Genomic DNA, 20,850 nt, shown 5'->3' on the forward strand with positions numbered 1-20,850 from the left:
ACAGCACAATCAATGGCCCTGGCCTCATCCATGGAGTCACTTTCTGGGTTTTGCAACCTGTGAAGTTTTCTAACATGGTAACTTCAACCCCTCCTTGTTAGTGTTGAACTTCAGTTTGAAATGTTGAGTCCAAGACAGGAACTTCTGGCCACAGATGGTGATTCACTAACCAAAGATAAGTGGCCCTTCTCATTCCCCCGCCAAGATGTGCAGAAACAGAATATTCCTAATCAGACCCTTAACAATATCTTATCACATTACTTGCTTCAACAATTTCCTGCACAGCAAATTTATAAGTTAATTATGCAGTGGACAAAAAAAAAAAAAAAAAAAAAAGCGTTTTCTTTTACCTGTGTTAAACAAGTTGCCTTCTGATTTCATTGTCCACCCCTTTGTTCTTACATGGCTAAGAGTTTGTTTGAGGAATGACTTTGTTGCGTTTCATGTGTTTGTCACCGCTGCTTAAATTAAAAGTTTAAAAGGAAAACATTGAAAAAGTCAGCTGCCCAGTGGCGGTCTCTTGCAAGTACATGTAACCTAAAAGTTTGCTTTCATCTTCCAGGTTCTGAAATCATCCCATTTATTAATCACGTGTTCCCCAGTTTGCTGCTGAATGCTAACTGAACACCCAGGTCATTGAGTTGATATTATTCCTATATCAAAATTGCATGATTCCAGGTATACTAAAGGGATAGCACCCACCTATACACATATAGGCAGTTTAAGTATACTATGGAAAAGTATGTCTTCCTATCATGAAAATTTTGTATAAATAGGTGTAAGAAGATTTGTCAGGGCTGGGGGCTGGGTGGCATGTGTGATTAATCAAGGAGAACTTTCTGGAGGAGTTAAATTCTGTGCCAGTGTTGGAAGGAAAAGACATAATAGCATAAAGAGTCATATGAACAACTATAATTATTACACTAGATGAGGTAAGTCAGAGTTTCTATGGGGAACCATTAATCATCACAAAAAAATGTCCTGCTCTGTCTATTCTCTTCACCATGGAACATAAAACAGAGTTATCCTGGTGAAAAGCAGCTTCACTGGAAATGTCTTTTCCTGTTTTCTGTTTGTTTGTTTTTAGGTTGCAGCTTTTATTTCTGCCATTGAGACTCTGACTCCATATGTTTTTCATTTCCACTTGGAGAAGTTTGAAATGCTATTGCCTGAGAACTTCTAGTCTAATAAGGCTTTTTATTTGTAACCTTTTAATTCATTGGTGCTTCAAACTATGAAGACCCTTGACTTTCTAATCTGTGCTGTATAGCAGTTGTTTTTGTATGAAAGAACATAGGATTTGAATCAGAAAACCTGGGTTCAAGTCCCAGTTCCTGTACCAGTTTCAGTTGTGTCATCAAGACAGAATCTTCAACCTTTCTGAACTTCGGTTTTCTTGTTTGTAAAATAAATTAAATAAGGATAACAATACTTGTTGCCCACAGAATTACAATGAGGATTAAATTTATTCATGCTCATTGTATAAATTTTAAGTGGCTTTAAAACAATGATCATTGCTATTATTGTACTGGCACAGTATGGAGACTTGGCTGCCAAGAATTCCTCCTTTAAGATCGTCTTCCATTCCTGAAATACTTCAATCGTAAACAGTTATCCACACACGCAAAAAGTGAAAACATATTTTTTCCTTAGCTGTTTACTAGTTCCCCGAAGTGTTTTCATATATGGTTCTTCAAGATACAAATGGTGGAGTTGCAGGTTTTATAGGGTTATATAATACACTGCATTATATAAAAATTATGCAACAAATCAACATTACTCTTGAAAATTTTTATTATGATTATTCATATGGCATATGTGATTTGGTGTCTACACATATGACTTTCATGTTGGGAGCCATTTGTAGGAAAAATATTTCTCTTTAAACACCAAAATCTCACTCAGGGTTTGACTCTCACACTGGGAGATGCACATAGGAATTAAGATCTCTTAAGGAACAGTAAATTCAGGACTCCTGGCTCATACTCACTCCAGGTGCTCACTCATTAAGCACTCTTTATATTACTGTTTCTTTCTTTTTAAAATTACTCTATTAACCAGCTATTGCTTTATGGAAAACCACACCAAAACTCAATGATTTGTAACGGTTATCATTTATTTTCACTCCTGTTTCTGCAGATTGGCGGGGGTCAGGCTGACCTAGGCTGGGCTCAGCTAGGCAGTACTGTTTCAAGCTGCAGGTTCTCATGAGCTTGGACTCCTTGTTACAGGTTAAACTCAGGTCTATTCCACGTATGTCTATTCTAGGACCCAGGCCGAGGGGGCAGCAGTTTCTCACGGCAATGACAGAGGCTCAAGAGGGAAGCCCAAGTGTGCAAGAACACTTCAAGCATCATACCTGCTAACATCTCATTGGTCAAATCAAGTAATATCTTTAAACTTAAACACAAGGAGTGGGGATGTATATATACCTTGCTTACTATGAAGTGAAAGCAAATAATATGGCCATCCCCAGTGTGAAAGGGGCTGAGAAGTATGCTCCTTCCATATCGGGCAGGAGATTAAATACTTTTTATCAAAAATCTAACCTACTCCTATAGCCAAGTGCATATAGTTGAGTTTCTATAAGTAAATACACAGGTGTTGCATGATTTTATAGTATAAGCATAGAAGGTCCAGTACCCCTCTCCAATGCTGAAATGACATAGAAGATGATGGTCATAGGGTGATGCTCCCATACAGCATCATTTTCATTGTTAAAAAGAAAAAATGAGAAAAGCTATAGGTTTCACAGGTTTATCTTGGTTCTAGCTATAATTTTACCATTCATCTCCCCTTCCAGAAAGTATAATTTGAATCCAAATGATACTAATTAAGGTTTAACTAAAAATCTACCTTGATTTATTTTAAAAAGCAACTCATTATTTTATTTTATTTTATTTTTTATTTGTTTATTTGATTTTTTTTTGAGACAGTGTTTTGCTCTTGTTGCCCAGGCTGGAGTGCAATGGCACACTCTCGGCTCACCGCAAGCTCTGCCTCCTGGGTTCAAGTGATTCTCCTGCCTCAGCCTCCTGAGTAGCTGGGATTACAGGCATACATGCCACCAGACCTGGCTAATTTTATATTTTTAGTAGAGACAGTATTTCTCCATGTTAGTCAGGCTGGTCTTGAACTCCTGACCTTAGGTGATCTGCCCACCTCGGCCTCCCAAAGTGCTGGGATTACAGGTGTGAGCCACTGCACCCTACTGCAACTCATTCTTAAACTTTGGTACTTTTGGTACAATTAGTAATAAGGTGCTTGCAATGAAGCTCACGCTGGTGGCAACACATCATGACTAAGAAGCACAGCTAGATTCTGCTAACCACTGGATCTGAATAGTTGACTATAATACAAAGTTTATTGAATATTGCAGTGACCAGGGCTTTTTAATTCACTTTTTATCAGTTTGATTTGGAAAGGAAAGCCTATTTGCAGTAGTAGCCAAGACAGAGAGAGGTTGTTCAAACAAATGGATGTTTATACATAATATATTTGAAAAAGTTTAAAAAAATATGGCTGGTGAATAAAGTTTAGATTGACAAACTGCTGAATAGGGAATTACCAAATAGAACACCCCTTTTCCTTGCTCCAGATGTAGGTTGAAAGAGTCTCATTATTTCATTGTTTCATTACATGGGAAAGTCTAGAATATAATTGATTAAAAATAGAAATAATTTTTAAAAATTTAAACTAGAATGGATAGATAGATCTTGATGTGAAATTTACCACTTTATAACTTCCCCTATCCTCAAAATGTACCAAACAATAAAGTAAGGTTATGGTTATTAGGCAACTAGTAAAACCTGTCTTCCTTCCAAACTTGTAGTAGGAAAAAATGCTTGTGTAAAGCAGAATGTGTTTCATTTTTAAGCAGACCTCCTTTTTCAATTGATAGTGGGTTAAAAGACCTTAACTCTATATTGTGAAGGCAAATATCACAGTATAAGTAGTACAATTTGCAATCCTGAAATGTGGAGGAGTACTTGTTATATAGTTAGGATTAGTGCTATTTAAATTGCAAAGCACAATCGGAGACAAGTCTCAAAATAATTGTTAAGGCACTTTGGTGGGTGGGTGGGGGACGGGTTGCCATATCTGTTGATTCCTAGTTACACCTAACCCTGCTGGCTAGGAAATGTTTTAGAAATGTTGTGTATGATCAACATGGGGATTTGGGGTGGGGGTGAGAAATGATGTATAGGGAAAAAAAAAAAAAAAAAAAGAAAAGGAAAATAGGGTCCATAGAGTATTGATGGGTTCAAGTTAGGAAGAAGAGTGGTCTCCCTCCAGTCTCTTTGTGGGAGAAGCCAAGGCAGAAAGAAAGTTTTCTGACTTTTATTGCTGTCACTATTCTAAACCAAGCTAAAGAGTTGTTCTATAGCAGGTAAGCATTAATTTGATGATGATGATGGTGATGATGATAGAATCAACTTACTGAATATGCAGCCCCGTAAGTTGAATAGTCTGGATTCTCACAGAAGCCAGTTTGACTCTGAAGTCCATGCTCTTTCATCTAAATCCGGCTGCTTCACAGGATACTCAGCTGCCTGGCACTTAAAGAGAATGGCATTTTCTTTACAGTAGAATTCCAACTAATAAACATCAAAGGAGTGAGGGAAATAGAAAATCACCATTAGGCAAACACTGCAATAATAACTGAGGCAGGCAAGATCTACCAATGGATGCTAACATTAGTGGGCAAAAGTTTGACAGAAATAGAATAATTCATAATACCAAAGTAGTCTGCACCCAAATATATTTATTAATTACAAAAGAAAAATAGTAACTTGCCAGTGGAAAGAGTGGGCAGACATCACCTTATTCCAGTGACTAGGGTTAACATCACCAGTAATAAGACACATTGACACTGTGTACCCCTTGATATAATTTACTGAGAAGGGCACAGCACTTCTGTGGTATTCTTGCTCAAAATGTATAACCTCAATCTAATTGTGAAAAAAAATTACAAAGCCAAATTGAGGGATATTCTACAAAACAACTGACCAGTACTCTTAAAAAGTGGGAAAGTTGGCCGGGCGCGGTGGGTCAAGCCTGTAATCCCAGCACTTTGGGAGGCCGAGACGGGCGGATCACGAGGTCAGAATATCGAGACCATCCTGGCTAACATGGTGAAACCCCGTCTCTACTAAAAAATACAAAAAACTAGCCGGGCGAGGTGGCGAGCGCCTGTAGTCCCAGCTACTCGGGAGGCTGAGGCAGGAGAATGGCGTAGACCCGGGAGGCGGAGCTTGCAGTGAGCTGAGATCCGGCCACTGCACTCCAGCCTGGGCGACAGAGCCAGACTCCGTCTCAAAAAAAAAAAAAAAAAAAAAAAAAAAAAAAAAAAAAGTGGGAAAGTCATAAAAGACAAGGTAAAATGTAGGAATTGTTACAGATCGGGGGAGATTAAGAAGCATAACAGCTAAATGTCATATGAGATCCTGATTGGATCCTGAAACAGAAAAAGGACATTAGTGGGAAACTGGCAAAATTTGTATGAATGTTAATTCTTTTGGATTTTTACCATTGTATTATGGTTATGTAAGAATTAACAGAGGCAGCTGGGTGAAGGATATAGAGGAACTCTATTACTATTTTTACAACTTTTCTGTAAGTATAAACTTATTTCAAAATAGAAAGTTTAAAAAATTAAAGATAATGGTGTAGTTAAATTAAGAGAGGTCAGGGATCTTATTGTATACTTAGAGAGTCACCTTTGTACCAAATAAAGGCCATTATTTTCCACTATTTACTTATCCAGAAACATAGATATTCCTAGAATTTTAAAAATATCTAATCTCTTGTCAATGAATTTCAAATCACACAATTTTGGTTTAGCATGAAACTGGCAGTTGGATATTTTATTCCTTTGGATTCTGCACTGTGGATTTTGGAATTTTTCTAAAGCCTAGGTTATGTAAAGATTAAATCACATCTGAAATGGAAAGGAAGCTTTTAAGAACGCTGTGTCCTAATCCAAACTTGCTTGACCCTGAGCCTGTCCTCTGCAGCAATTACCTGGTCTTTAAAGTCACACTTCTCAGGCAAAAAGCTAGCAAGAGTCATTCATTAGTAAGTGTTATTAGCGCCAAAGGATCACGCTTATTGTGCCTGGGCTCACTATCCAAATAACAGCAGTAGGAGGTGTACCAGTAATTTCTCGGCTCTGAAAACCTCTCACCAAAGATTCAGAGCTATTTCTGGGCACCCCCGGGTCCTAAATCATTTTGTAAAGAGACGTGGCCAAGGAGGAGACAGCTTGCAGCTGGGATCCTTTACTGTCCTAAGGACAATGTTGCTCGAGCGCATTTCAGTCAGGATCCAGTGTCCTTGAGCCAAAATCCACACATCACATAGAGAACACCCTGGGAAGAGCGGCTTGGAGAAAACTGAAGACTTTAAGGGCTTGTGAAGACTCGGAAAACATCTCTAAGCTTGACAATGTAGGTAAGAGGGGATCTGTTGTCTGCTTAGAGAAGGAGGGAAATGGTTTTCCGACATGCTAAGGCTGGGAACATTTACTAGCACTGAGTCTCTCTTTGACATTTTCTTCTTTCCCGCCTGTACAGCGATTGGCGTTGTTAAAGGCTTTGGCTTTAATAGACTATCATACCTGCTGAATTTGAGCAATGCAGGAGTCATCATTAGAGGTAATTTTTTAGATACTGTCTTCCAGGGCTCTCTGATTAGGAAAGATGTAAAACATCTCAGCTCTTTGTACCTTCTCTGGTGCTCCCTAGGAGCATGTTGCTGTACAAATAGCTCCCTCCCGCAGTCCTATCAAGCTTACACTTCTACAAGCCCCAATTCGCTGCATCATCTCTGGGCCTTTAAATCGTTTGTAGAAACTCCTGTGTTGGGGTTTTGAGATGGTATTAAATACTCTATTATACAGCCCTATCTGAATGCCTGTGAACATCAAAGCAAAACCTCCCACTGAATCACCAAAATAAATATCAATACAACATGTAAATATTTTGACAAACATTAGCTAAGATTATTGAATGTTTATTATATATTAAGCATTGTTTTAAGTTTCTTATCTTTTTAATTTTTTTTCTTGAGACAAGGTCTCACTCTGTCACCCAGGCTGGAGTGCAGTGGTGTGATCACGGTTCACTGTAGTGTTAACCTCCTGGGCTCAGGTGATCCTCCCACCTCAGCCTCCTGGGTAGCTGGGACCATAGGCACACACCACCACGCCCAGCTAATTTTTGTATTTTGTGTAGAGACAGGGTTTTTACCACGTTGCCCAGGCTGGTCTCAAACTCCACCTGCCTCAGCCTCCCAAAGTGTCACATTTCTTACCTTATATTAGCTAACTTAATCCCAAACTGCACATCTTTAAAACAATATTGGATATGGGCACAGCGATTTCTTCCTAGTTGAGAAAGCTGAGGCACAGAAAGATAAGGAAATTACCCCTGGGAATTATAACTAGTGAGTGGTAGAGCAGGTTGTGAACCCAGGTTCTGTGGTCCAGAGACTTTGTTCTTGGTCACTACCATGTGCTGCCCCTCGGCTATGGCTTTTATTCTGCAACACACAAGAAAGAATGAGGACAGACAAGACTCTCCCTACTTAGATGCTCATTACTGTGGAAAAATACAACTTTTTTTTGCCTACTCATTCTCATTTACCTAAAAGTATCCATGTACTATGTGGCTTACATAAAGAAGCCACAGCCCAGTGAGAATTTAGAATTCAAGACACTGTGGCAAGACAGTGAGCCAAGGTGAGGCTTGGCTATGGCACGTGTCATTGTCTGGATATTTGTTCCCTCCAAATCTCGTGTTAAAATATAATCCCCAGTGTTGGAGGTGGGCCCTGGTGGGAGGTGTTTGGGTCACGGGGGCAGATCCCTCTTGAATGGCCTAGCACCATTGCCTTGGTGATGAGTGAGTTCTTGCTCTGAGATTGTTGGATCGTCTCTGGGCCTTTAAATCATTTGTAGAAACACCTGTGTTGGGGTTTTGAGATGGTATTACTCTATTATTTACCAGAGGTTATCTCACTCTGAGTTCATGCAAGATCTGGTTGCTTAAAAGAGTATAATGCCTCCCCCACTCTCTCTTGCTCCTGCCCTCACCAGATAATATGCTGGTTCTTCATTTGCCTTCTGCCATGATTGAAAGCTGCAAATTCTGATGGCCAGCCTCCCAGAAAGGTGTTAGGATTCACTTGACATGTATTTATGGAGCATCTATTATGTGCTGGGCAGCATTTTAGGTGTTTGGGATGCCTTAATGAACAAAAACAGACACTGTTTTCTGCTGTCATAGAACTTGTTCTCGAGTGGAAAAAATAAACAATCTGAAAATAAATACATAAATGTATATGGGTAGTGCTATAGAAAAGTAAGAAGTGTTGCCAAGTAAGGAGGATAAGGAATGCTAGGCAAAGAAAGAGAGGGGTTGCAGTTTTAAATGGAGTGTCAGATTGGCCTCACTGAGAATGTTAAAGAGTTACCAAGGAAGTGAGGTAGTCAGCAATATGAAGAACAGCCAGTGAGAAGTCCCAAGGTGGGGGTGTGGCTGTCCTGTTTTAGGAACATAAAGGCCTGGGTGGCTGCACCTCGGGGTCAGATCATGCATGGTCCCAAGGGGCATGTTTACACTAGTCAAATGAGGAGCCACTGCGGGTTTTGAGCAGAGGAATAACCCTGTTGTATTTTTCTTCTCTTCTCCTCCTCTCTTCTCTCTCTCTTTTTTTTTTTTTTTTTTTAGATTTAGTCTCACTCTGTTCAGCCTGGGCTGGAGTGCAGTGACACGATCTCGGCTCACTGCAACCTCCGCCTTCTGGGTTCAAGTGCTTCTCCTGCCTCAGCCTCCTGAGTAGCTGGGACTACAGGCACGTGCCATCACGCCTGGCTAATTTTTGTACTTTTAGTAGAGACGAGGTTTCACCATGTTGACCAGGCTGGTCTCAAACTATTGATCTAAAGTGATCACCCATCTTGGCCTCCCAAAGTGCTGGGATTACAGGCGTGAGCCATGTCGGGCCGGCTGTATTTTTCTTTTTGAAGTAAAGCTCTGGCTGTTGTGTTGAGAATAAAAATAGAAACAGAGAAATCTGTTAGGAAGTAATTGCGGTAATCCAGGAGAAAGAAGATGGTGGCTCAGTTCAGGTTCGTAGCAGCAGAGGTGGTGAGAAGTGATTAAATTGGGACAATATTTTGAAGATAAAACTAACAGAATTTCCTGACCCTGTGGATGAGTTATGAGTAAAAGAGGAAGGAGCAGAGAATGATGCTGAGATTTTTAGCCTGAGCAACTAGAAGGAAGGACTTTATGTCAAGTCAGATGAGAGAGACCGCGTGAAGCAGATTTGATGGTGGTTGGGAGATCAGGAGTTCTGTTTTGGAGGTGTTGTTACATGTGAGATGCTTGTTAGAAATCCATGTGTTGGGAGGGCTGTTGAATGTACAAGTCTGGAGTTCGGAGGGGAAACTGTGGTCAGAATGATGGTACTGAAAGCCAAGTGTGTTGAGGTCACCAGGTGCTAAAACATTAAGAAGCCAGAGAGATAAGGAAGAACTCACAAGAGATTCTCAGGGGAAATGAGGTAAAACCAGGAGGAAACCAGGAACCCAAATGAAGACTGTCAGGAGGAACAAGTGATCGACTTGCAAATGCTGTTGAGCATTCAAGTAGGGTGAGAACAGAGAACTGGCCATGGGGTTTAAGCAAAGGCAGAGGACACCAGTGCCTTTGAAGAAAGGTATTTTAGTGGCATAGTGAGGGTGAAAACTGACTGAGGGGAGTTTAAAGGAAAATGGGAGGGGAGGAATCAGAGACAGTGAGTATAGATGACTCTTGGTTGCTGGAAAGAGGATAAAAGAAATGGGTGGTAGTTGCTTGGAGAAACAGGGTCAGGAGAATTTTTTTAGATGGGAAAAATAATAGTAGGTTTAAGTGATGTACAGTTCAGGTTCTTTAAATAGCATTATGACATCTTTCTGTGCTAGGGTTAACACAGAAAACCCAAGAATTATGCTTGGGTCATGGAGCTTGAAATGGAGTAGGGTGGGAATGAGATAAAAATAATAATGGGAAGAAAAAGAGCTATGTTAAGGTTGAAACTTGTTACATTCTGAGAGTTTGGGAAGAGCTGGTTACCAGTCATGTCTAAATCAACCCAAGCCTTTGATGCCAGGCAAGTTTGCTGTCCAGTGCCTGGTATGCAGTTGGCACCAATCTCCAATATCTCCCTCCCCTGACAGCCTCAAAGGTCCTGCTTAATCTTGTAATAGGAGGAGATCAGGCCAGGCGCAGTGGATCACACCTGTAATCCCAGCACTTTAGGAGGCCAAGGTGGGTGGATCACTTGAGGTCAGGAGTTTGAGACCAGCCTGGCCACCATAGCAAAACCCCGTCTCTACTGAATACAAAATTAGCCGGGCATGGCGGCGGGCACCTGTAATCTCAGCTACTCAGGAGGCTGAGGCAGGAGATTCATTTGAACTCAGAGGGTGGAAATTGCAGTGAGCTGAGAGAGTGCCATTGCACTCCAGGCTGGGTGACAGAGTGAAAGTCCATCTCCAAAAAAAAAAATCAGTCTCATTCACACGTATAGATTTTGTAACATAGACAGATTATTTAAAGTCAGAGTTCCTCGAGGATAATGATGACAAACACGGCATAGGCATGGGAATCAGACAAGCTTGCATTCACATTTCATCTGGGCCATCCTCCTGCTCCGTGACCTTGGGCAAGTCTCTGAGCCTCCATTTTCTTAACTGCATTATGGGGACAATAATAATGACTACCTCATAAAATCATTATAAGAATTCAAAGATAGAATAAATGTAAATATAAATTTCGACATGAAACAAATAGTAAGTTAGCAAGAGAAGTGTCTCCTTTCTAAAATATAAATTAACTTTATCTCCATTTCTTGGGTTCATTTTCCCCCAACAGTTCAGAAGCACTTCTGCACACAGACTCTTGACATTTCAGACTGTTTCTTTAAGAGATTTATTTATAAGGTGTCTGAGAATCAAAAACGAGCACGTGGAAAACAAGCCTTTTCTCCCATGTTTAAGTAGCTGTAAAGTAGACCATATAGATTTTTCTAAAGTTTCGCTGATACCTGGCAAGAGACAAACCTTAGTTATCTCAGCTTCTGAGAATTTTTCCAAACAGGCCATAAGTGTCTGAGTGAGGATTTCATGAGAAACCTCTATCCTCACTACTCCTGGCTATCGTCATGCCCTAACAGCCCAGATTCAATAATGAGCTCATTCTGGATTCTTAGAATACCGGGGTTTAGCAGGTGTCTTTTAACTCAGTTTGTGCAGCTGCTTGTGAGGAAAGATTGGGAAGGGTTGCCATTCCCATTTCATAGGGAAGAAAAGCATGTAGTAGTTGTGGAAGAGCAGAAATACACCCATTGTCCTTGGGATTTACCCAGCACACTCTTCAAAGGACTTCATTAAAGAAAAACATTCCCCCAATCTGAATTCTCTCCCCAAGTCTACTATAGTATTCTCGTCAGTCTTCAATCAGTGAAAAGTTAGGGGAGATAGCAGCTGAGCAGTTGCCTGAAGAATGCGAAAATATCACAGGGAAGTAAAAATTTCACTGGAAATATAAGATGAACACAATTTTAATTACAAGAACACCTCTTATAGACAGTAATTTATGACTGGAAGATAAATATTGATAAAGATGCTTTGGGAGGAGTGAATGGGATAAAACCTTCAAGGGGAATTCTTGTTAACAAAAGAGTCTGTAAAATGCTGTGTAGGGGAGATGAGTCCAGTTATCTATAGGGCTTCTAAGTTTTGCTGAGAGAGCTAGGCAAGTCTGGGGCCGGAGCTGAATTGCTAGGCAATAAAACTGAAGCTGTGGATCACTCACCCTTCTTTGTCTTCCCTAAAGTAGTGAGCAGCCTAGCTTTCTAAATAAGTATTGCTTATATATGTAAAAAATATTTATTTGTGTCTCTGCTGAAATGTTGAAGGCAATGAGGGTAGGTTAAACACATGGCTACTTTTGCCCCTACTCAAAGCTCCACGAAAATGACTATAAATGTTTTTTTTCCAAAAAAAATGATAACCGCCATAAAATTTCAAAATGGAAAGTAGATAGAAAAGTGATAAATGACTTAATAGACATAAGAAAACAGAATGTAGGCTTGGCATGGTGGCTCACCCCTGTAACTTCAGCACTTTGGGAGGCTGAGGCAGGTGGATCACCTGAGGTCAGGAGTTCGAGACCAGCCTGGCCAACATGGTGAAACCTCATCTCTACTAAAAAGCACAAAAAATTAGGCAGGTGTGGCCTGTAATCCCAGCTACCCGGGAGGCTGAGGCAGGAGAATCGCTTGAACCAGGGAGGCGAAGGTTGAAGTGAGCAAGATCACGCCATTGCACTCCGACCTGGGCAAGAAGAACAAAAGTCCATCTCAAAAAAAAAATAAATAAATAAAAATAAAAGAGAATCTAAAGCTAGCATTAAGGAACACTGAGAGCCTTCAGATTTACACTTTGGAATCCCCTAAATTCTCAGAGTTTGGTACCAAGTACTTCTGGAAGTAGAAGGTAAAAGAGAAGAGAAAGAAGACTGATTGAAAGTGTGATTGAGAAGCAGTCAGAATTCCATATCTCTTTCCAATACCTGCATAGCCAGACAATCCCCTCCCTCTTCCCAAAAGACTAGTTAAAAGCAGAAGGTCTGTGAACAGGGGGCATCCATCACAATTGGGGATATGGATACCATACCGCAAAATATATGTACATGGGATGTGGAGACCTCAGTCTTCTTCCCTGCTCAGTTCCCATATTTTGGTCAGACTTGTTCCTTTAGGTAGGATATTAAAAGATCTTCCCTGGGATTTGACCAGCCTAAAAGGAAAAACATAATGATATTGATATTAAAAACTCTCAAAACATCTACAGTAAAGTTCACAGTCAAGAAGCCCCACTCACACACACAAAGTTTACAATGAGCTTTTTATTAATGAATACTTAAATATGAGCAGATAATCAAGGATTCCCAAACATCTAAATAGTGCCTCTAACATGAAAGATAAAAGCCAACAGCATAAAGTAGAAATATCTTGGAGGAAATAGAGACCATGAGAAATGAAGAAAATGTAACAGAAACACACCAAAAAAAAAAAAAAAAACCAGTATTCACTTAGATCCCTAGACGGATAAAATACTGCAACCGTAAACATGAGCAGGATAGTATATAAAAGTAAATACATAATAATAAAAGGGCAAAAAGAGCTTTGGGATTTTAATAATATGATATCAGAAATGGACAACTCACTTTAAGGATTAAAAAGAAATTTGGAGAAATCTTTTGGAAAGTAGAACAAAAAATAAAGAGATGGCAAAAAGGAGAGAACAGAAAATTAGTGCCTTAATTCAGGACATCAGCTGTACAAATAACAGGCATTCGACAAAGGAAGAAAAGAGAAAAAATCAAGGAAATATTACCAATAAAATAGTTCAGATATACAAAAAGGTGAAAATAGACCCAAGCCAGGAAATGAAAAGAAAATGCTACAAAATTCTGGAAAGTAAAAACAAAAACAGGAAAAGTCAAGAATCAAAATGACTTCGGACTTACCAGTAATACTGGCAGCAAGAAGACTGTAGGGCAATTAGTTCAAAATTCTGAAGGAAAACTATTTCTAACCTAGAATTCCATACCCATCCAAACTATCAATGAAGGATGAGGATAGAAGACTCTTAATACATTTACCTCCTTTGCATCTTTTCTCAGGAAGGTGGTGGAGGATGACCTTTACCAAAACTTGGAAAGAACCACGATGCAGGACCAAAGGTGCAGGAGACAGACGATCCAACCCAGGAGAGGGATATAAGGAGTCCCCAGAATAATAGTGGGAAGGAGATGCTAGAATGACAAATATTTACTAGATAGAAAAGGCAGCCAGTCCAACTGGAACAGGTCAGTAGGCTCTGGATGAAACTTACTCTGCAAAGTAACGTTGATAAAATACCTGACATGTCTGAATGTCTTGAGAAGAGATTTAAAAGACTGGCAAAAGTACAAATTTTGTATTATTCCTAGGGAATCCAAACTAACGAAGATTAGAATACTGGAGTGAATTTATTATGTAAGTTGTGCATGTCACCCTCTCACTGTGACCCCAGAAATGTTCAGAGGACACGTCCTTCACCAAGGCAGTAGGACAAACATTCATTAGGTGTGTCCTGGCATCCTTAAGGAACTTGGTAGTGGTTTCTTCTGTGTAAGCGAGAATTGAGAGTGTAAATGGCTGCATCAAAGTGGGCTCCTAAATTCAGTGGGGATGATGGGATCCTGGATTATATGAGCCAAGAGGTAGTACTTAATCACTAGCAACTGAGTGGGTGACCATGGTTATGATAATTGGCAGTAGAGCCCAGCAGTTATCAGAATGGCCTGACCTACAGAGCTCTTTGGTGTTGGCTAGTTCATCATGGTGTCCTTATGACTGAAGTAGATGAGCAGTCTAATAAATGATTCCTTGATTTGTAAAAGTGGAAAAGTTCTAGGCCTAATGAATAAGAAATCTTACCTGAATTACTGTGATCTTTTTAAAAAGAGAGAGCATCACTTTGAAGGGGCACCAAATTGTTAGCTAACTCACATATCAAAGTTCAACATTTGATCACTTGTCAGTCCACTTCAGGACAGTTCTAAGACAGATCTGTTCTAAGACAATGGACCCCAGAAGAAGCATGTGTTTTCCACCAGGGGGCTGCTTGGCTAGGCTGAAGTCCTGGTTGCTGGTGGCCTGACCTGGCCTGGCCTCTGGGCTCACAGGGAAGCTACCCTTCCTCCCCCATGATGGCTATTACAGTTTAGTATCTCCTGTTCGGGGCCGTTTTACTGAATTGCAGTTGCAGCTATTGTTGCTATTCTATGATTTATGTTCTTTTTGCTTTCATGTAACTCTAATTTATTTTGTTTATATATACATTGTAGTTACACTGCTGAATATACAATTTTCCTCAGACTACTGAGAAAGATCACCCTTTGTCTATTACATTAGTGATTCCCCAATGTATGATACTTCCTGTGGGTATTCACACACTTCTGTACTACCCTCTCCTTGGACAGGGGCTAGCCCTGTGATTTGCTTTAATCAATAGGATGCAGAAGATGTGATATTTAGTCAATTTCAGGCCTCAGCCTTATGAAGTTCTGACAGTTTCTGCACATAGGAAATCTAAGTACCCTAAGAGAATTATACAGTGGGGAAGCTCAGTGTAACTACTACTTTAAGAGGCCTCACATAGGAGAATCAATAAGCCCAGCTGGCAGCAAGAACCAAGAACCAAGGCCCTGGGTCGCTAGCCCCAGCTGAACTTCTAGCCAGCTGCAGTAGTGCCTAGTCCCCAGTGTGAGTAAGTCGTCTTGGAAGTGGATCCTCCAGCCATAGTCAGGCCAACCCACTGATGCTGTGTGGAGCAGAGACAAATTGTTTTCACCAAGCTCAGCCCAAATTGAAGAATCGTGAATAAATAAATAATATCATTATTTTAAGTTGTTAAGTTTTGGGGTTGTTTTCAGGAACAGATAATATATTCCTAGTTTTGTTTATTTGTCTGTCTGTTGTACCTGGTACCTTGATATGGTTTGGTTCTGTGTCCCCACCCAAAACTCATCTTGAATTGTAGTTCCCATAATCCCCATATTTCATGGGAGGGACCCAGTGGGAGGTAATTGAATCATGGGGATGGTGTCCCTTGTGCTCTTCTCATGATAATGAGTGAATTCTCACAAGATCTGATGGTTTTATAAGGGGCTCCCCTTACACTCAGCCCTTCTTCCGGACACCATGTGAAGAAGGCCATGTTTGCTTCCCCTTCTGCCATGATTGTAAGTTTCCTGAGGCCTCTCAGGCCCTTTGAACTGTAAGTCAATTAAACTTCTTTTCTTTATAAATTACCCAGTCTCAGGCAGTTCTCTGTAGAAGCATGAGAATGGACTAATCTATACCTGGTGTAGCCCTAAATCTCTGCTGAGCTCCACTTTGTCACACAGCTCTGAAAAAATTGCTGCTCTTCTTCCTATTACTCTTTGCATATTGTTCTCTTGGCACTTACCTTTCTCTTTGCATGTCTGTCCAACTAAAGAAATATTTGAAACTGCTTAGATATGCAGGGGACCATATGCCTAAAGATCTACAAATTCACTGGGTAGGATTTTCCAACATTTTTGACCCCAGAGTTACACTGACCTGTGGCCTTGCTGCCTATTCCAGCCTGAGGGGTGGTCATGGCTTTCTTGGCTTTGACTTCTGTCTTGACGTTTCTCTGGTATGCTCTGACTCTTGGGTCTCAGTTTGTTTCAGTTTGTTTCCTTTTGAGCTTCTGGGGAAGGTCTGGTTAGTCCATCACCATAGTGTTGTGTGGGAAAGAATAGTTTCCCAGAAAAATATGTTGTTGGAAAGATGTCCCCTTAGGAATAAACAGACTTCTTTCTCTACATGCTTTTTAAATAGTCCCTTTCAAAACCTCTCCCCTCTCACAATTGCTAAATAAAAGACAAAAGGGTAGCCTTTACTACACCAAAGTGGCACAGCCACAAAGTTCTTGTTAACATTTTAAAATTAGCCAGGCCTACTCTTGTCGCTTTTGTTACTTCCTTCACAGAGCTGCGGGCCTGCCCACCAATGGGGCCAAGGTCAATAAGGACTTGTCAGTGTCCTTACTGCTCTTTCTCTTTTCCCTTGGTGAAGCTCTGACTGGGTGACTTCTGCTTGTGAGAACGTCCACATACTGAAGGCTGGGATGTACCAAGGGAAAGAAACTTGGCAACTTGGTGTCATTGGAAGAGCACCAATTTTGGAACCAGACAGATCTGGATCAGAAGGCTGGCTCTGGCATTTTTTTTTTCTAGCTGCATAACCTTAAGCAAGTTACTTAAACTCACTTGGGTTTCCTCATCCAAAAACTAGGAAATTTAATGGTTACTTTTAGGGTCACTCCAAGGTTTAAAAGTAAATTATGTTAAGAACTCAGAACTAGAATGGATGCTCAAAAAAAAAAAAAAAAAAAAAGGTAGCAATAAGGAAGATGAGGATGATGATTGACTCTAGGGAAAGAGATAGAGGTCAGAGAGTTCTTAAATGCTTCTTTCTATCAGGCCCATCTCACCAAGGTAGTCAGACAGAAGAGGACTGTGGGAGAAGAAAGAATCTGGAATGAAAAACCAAGATACGCCCTGGTTTGCATATTACCTACAAGGTTGATGTGTTGAGTTGAACAGGTTGTGCACTGCATTGCCCAACTGTACAACAATATGTGGGTTCTGACTGCCTAGGAATCTGAAATGTTGTGTTGGTAGCTGTATAGGATTAGGAACAGTGGTGTACTAGAGACAGCTCCCACAGACTCACAAGAGCCAATTGTTAAATTTTCAGGGATTTTGGAAGCCAGCTGCCAACATAACCATTATTAAAAATTAAATTATGTTGTATGAATTTATCATCAAATACTCAAAACTCATCACTTACTAATTATTTTAGTACATTTTTGTGTTGTCTGTGTTCTTGAAGTTATTTACATCTACTATTTGTACCATGGAAGTACATACTACATAAAGTGCTACTGCACATCTCTTCCCAAAGTCGTGTTCATTGATATTACAATGGTAACTTAAAACTGGCCATGGTGTGAGTATTTACACCACAGAAATTGGTATGCACTACAAATTGGGGCTTTCAGAAAAACTTTTACCAGCACACCACTGAGTATAGGCAAGGTTGAGACATGCAAACAGTAATGAAAACATTTCACTCTTCTCTAACCCACTATATGTTGATTATATTTAAGCACATCACTAGCACTAGTAGGAAAAAGAAACTGAGGAAGTGAAAGGCAGTGAGATTTTGCCCCACCTCATTAGCCTGTGGTGTAGATTGCTCTGCCCTCTCTTTTTCTGTATTTTTTTGAGCCCAATGTACCCCATACTGAGAAGCCCACAACCATCAACTGTGTGTACTCAGTGTAAGCAAAGGAACACTTGGACAATGTGACCTAAAGCCTTGAGTCAAGAGCACTGTGTTTGTACTGTAAAGCATACATGAAGGTTGCAGCTCCCTGTGTGGCTGGTGGTCTGAGAATGCTTATATTTCAGCCTGGCACTTGCTTTTGTTTAATTGTCCCTCTCACTCTGGTACAACATCAAAAGGGGACAGTCAGTCCACTTCAGGACAGTAAATTTAACTCTTTGGGGGACAGACAAAATCCAACTTGCCTACACCTTAATAAATGACAGCGACCCAATATTACACAGTAACACCAAATGCCACCACTGGTGTAATGCCAGACGATGGCATCAGCCATGACAGCAATGGCTCAAGTAGGCCATAATGGGGAATTCCAAGCTGCTAGCACCGTTCAGGACCTCAAGGATTGCCGAGTGCTTGAGGAACACACAGAGAAGCATTGACACTAGATGTTATTTCATCCCTAGAACAACAGTCGAGTCGAGTCTTTTAAAGCGGCTAAACAGATTGGAATGGCCTTTCACATATGCTTTTCTAGCTGGTAATCCTCCCAAATCCCCAAACAGTATAATCTTTCCTCCTCTTCATTTATTTATTGTAAGCCACTGTTTTGCTCTGAGGTTGCTTTCTTCAGATTAGGAAAGTGGTTGTGAGCTGTGGGCTCCAGGGTGAGAGAGTCGGAGTCCAAATCCATGCTCTCTCACTTACTAGCTGTACACTTTGTACCAAAGTTTCCTCATCTGTGTACTGGGAGTAATATAACCTACTACATGAGGTAACTGTGAAGATTAAATGAGTTCTACATATGTACTTGTCAGACCCTGTGTGACACAGAGAGGGCTCAAAAACTATTAAAATTATTCTTTAGCTATTTTCATATGAAGCTATTCTACCCATGCCTCCTGTGCAATTTCCTTTCTTCCCTCCTACCTTCTTCATCCTTTTACCTCCTTCTCTAGGAATCTCTCTGATTGTTATAATTTAACTCCCAAAAAGAAAAAAAAAAAGTATCAATTTTTTCCTAATGCCTTAACATAAATATTAAGGCCATTATCAATATCTACCTTTGTGGCCTGAATTTGCAGGTGATTTTTGAACATAACACAAGGTTGCAGATGTAGTGATACAGACCTTTCTTAAGATTCCAGTTTCTCAGACACTTGACCTGACATGCCACTATTTAAGCCAGTTTGGCCAATAAACTCATTCCTTCTCACGAAGAGCTGTTCACATGGGAGAACTACTGAAAAATGATCATCTGAGGGTGGCACTTTGGCTATGCCACAGAGCCTTGTGATGCGGACAGCCCTAGAGAGATGCAGGGTTCAGCACCTACCCCATCCTTAATCTCCCACTGCCCTGTGACCCTGCCTCTGCTTGGCTCCTTGCCATTCCTTCTCCCACTTGGAACCATGGGTTGGTCACATTTCCTATACAGCAGTCACCTGTCTGTTTTGCAAATTTTTAAAAATTGACAAAAATTGTATTTATTTATGGTGTACAACATGGTGTTATGAAATATGCAGCCACTGTGGAATGGCTAGTGGAAGACTATCAACACACATACTTATTTATTAGTGGTGAGAACATTTCAAATCTATTCTCTTAGCAGTTTTTAACTATACATTATTATTAACTATAGTCATCATGTTGTACAATAGACTTCTTGAACTTACTCCTCTTGTCTAACTGAAATTTCGTATCCTTTGACCAGCATTTCCCCAATCCCCCAGCCCCCAGCGCCTGCCTGGTAACGGCCATTCTACTCTGTTTCTGTGAGTTCAACTTTTTAAGATCTTACGTCTAAGTGAGATAATGCGATCTTCGTCTTTCTGTGCCTGGCTTACTTCACTTAATGTAGTATTCTTCAGGTTCATCCATGTTGTTGCAAATGACAAGATTTCTTTCTTTTTTAAATGGCTAAATAGTATCCCATTGTGTGTGCACATTTTCTTTGTTCATCCATTAATGGACAAACCTGTCTGTTTTTTGCATTTTTTTCATTTTTTCTGTTTTTGGGGATAATGACAGCAAGAATGTAAATAAAGACATCTATAAAACATTGAAAAGCCCTTACACTTCGCTCCCTACCAAGATATTTAACAAATCATAAACTTGAAGTGAAGTTGGCAATCCTAGAGTTGCTAACACTGAGAAGGGGATGCAAAAAAGGCAAAGAAACAGAAGGAAGGAATGGGTATAAAAGGTCCTTGGACAATCGACAAACTGAGTAACTAAGGCTATATGCCCTTAACCAAGAAAAAGGGAGCAGCAGAGGAAACAACAGAGAAGTATGGGATATATATATATATAGTTTATTTCATAATGCAATTTAAGCCAGTGGTTTGGAAGGGGAGGGGATTCTGGGGTATGAGTGCCTGAGTCCATTCTTGCTAGCCCTGTAACCATCGTCATTTAATTCTCAAAGCCTGTTTTCTCATTTATAACTCGGTATAATAACAGTTACTTTATTCCCAGGGGTGTTGTGATGATTAAATGCAATAATCTCTGTAGAGTGTGGTTACACGTGTTGGCTTTGGAGCCAGTCTGTCTTGGTTCAAATCGTGGTTCCATCACATGCTCACCAGCTGTGTGGTTTTGCAAAAGTTACTCCAGCTCTCTGTATCTCAGGTTCTCATATGTAAAACAGGGATGATAATAACATCTATAGGATAAATATATGGGATCAGTTAGAATATATCTGGCATCTAAAACATGTTAGATGTTATTCTTCTGCTTTGGTTGTAGGTACTTGCCCTGATTTTGTAAAGTGCCCAAAGTTTGGCACCTGACACAGTCAAAATTCAGTTATTATTATCAATTATGAAGATGCTTATTTTCTGTCATAAAAGTAATTCATGCTCTTTA

General features: G+C 40.2%; 1 protein-coding gene across 4 annotated transcripts in view; it reads left to right on the forward strand.

Annotated features, from left to right (window-relative positions):
* EGFLAM (EGF like, fibronectin type III and laminin G domains) overlaps window positions 1–20,850 on the forward strand; it is a 201,040-nt gene that overhangs the window by 34,246 nt on the left and 145,944 nt on the right. The window contains exon 1 of one of the 4 annotated variants that reach the window (XM_030927903.1): window positions 6,428–6,449. The exons of the other annotated variants lie outside the window; for them this stretch is intronic. The gene's annotated coding sequence lies outside the window, so the exon portion shown is untranslated. Of the gene's footprint in view, window positions 1–6,427; window positions 6,450–20,850 lie in introns of those variants that run through there. 4 annotated transcript variants of the gene reach the window in all.

The sequence above is a fragment of the Rhinopithecus roxellana genome, chromosome 3 (assembly GCF_007565055.1).
Source record: "Rhinopithecus roxellana isolate Shanxi Qingling chromosome 3, ASM756505v1, whole genome shotgun sequence".
Classification (NCBI taxonomy): domain Eukaryota; kingdom Metazoa; phylum Chordata; class Mammalia; order Primates; family Cercopithecidae; genus Rhinopithecus; species Rhinopithecus roxellana.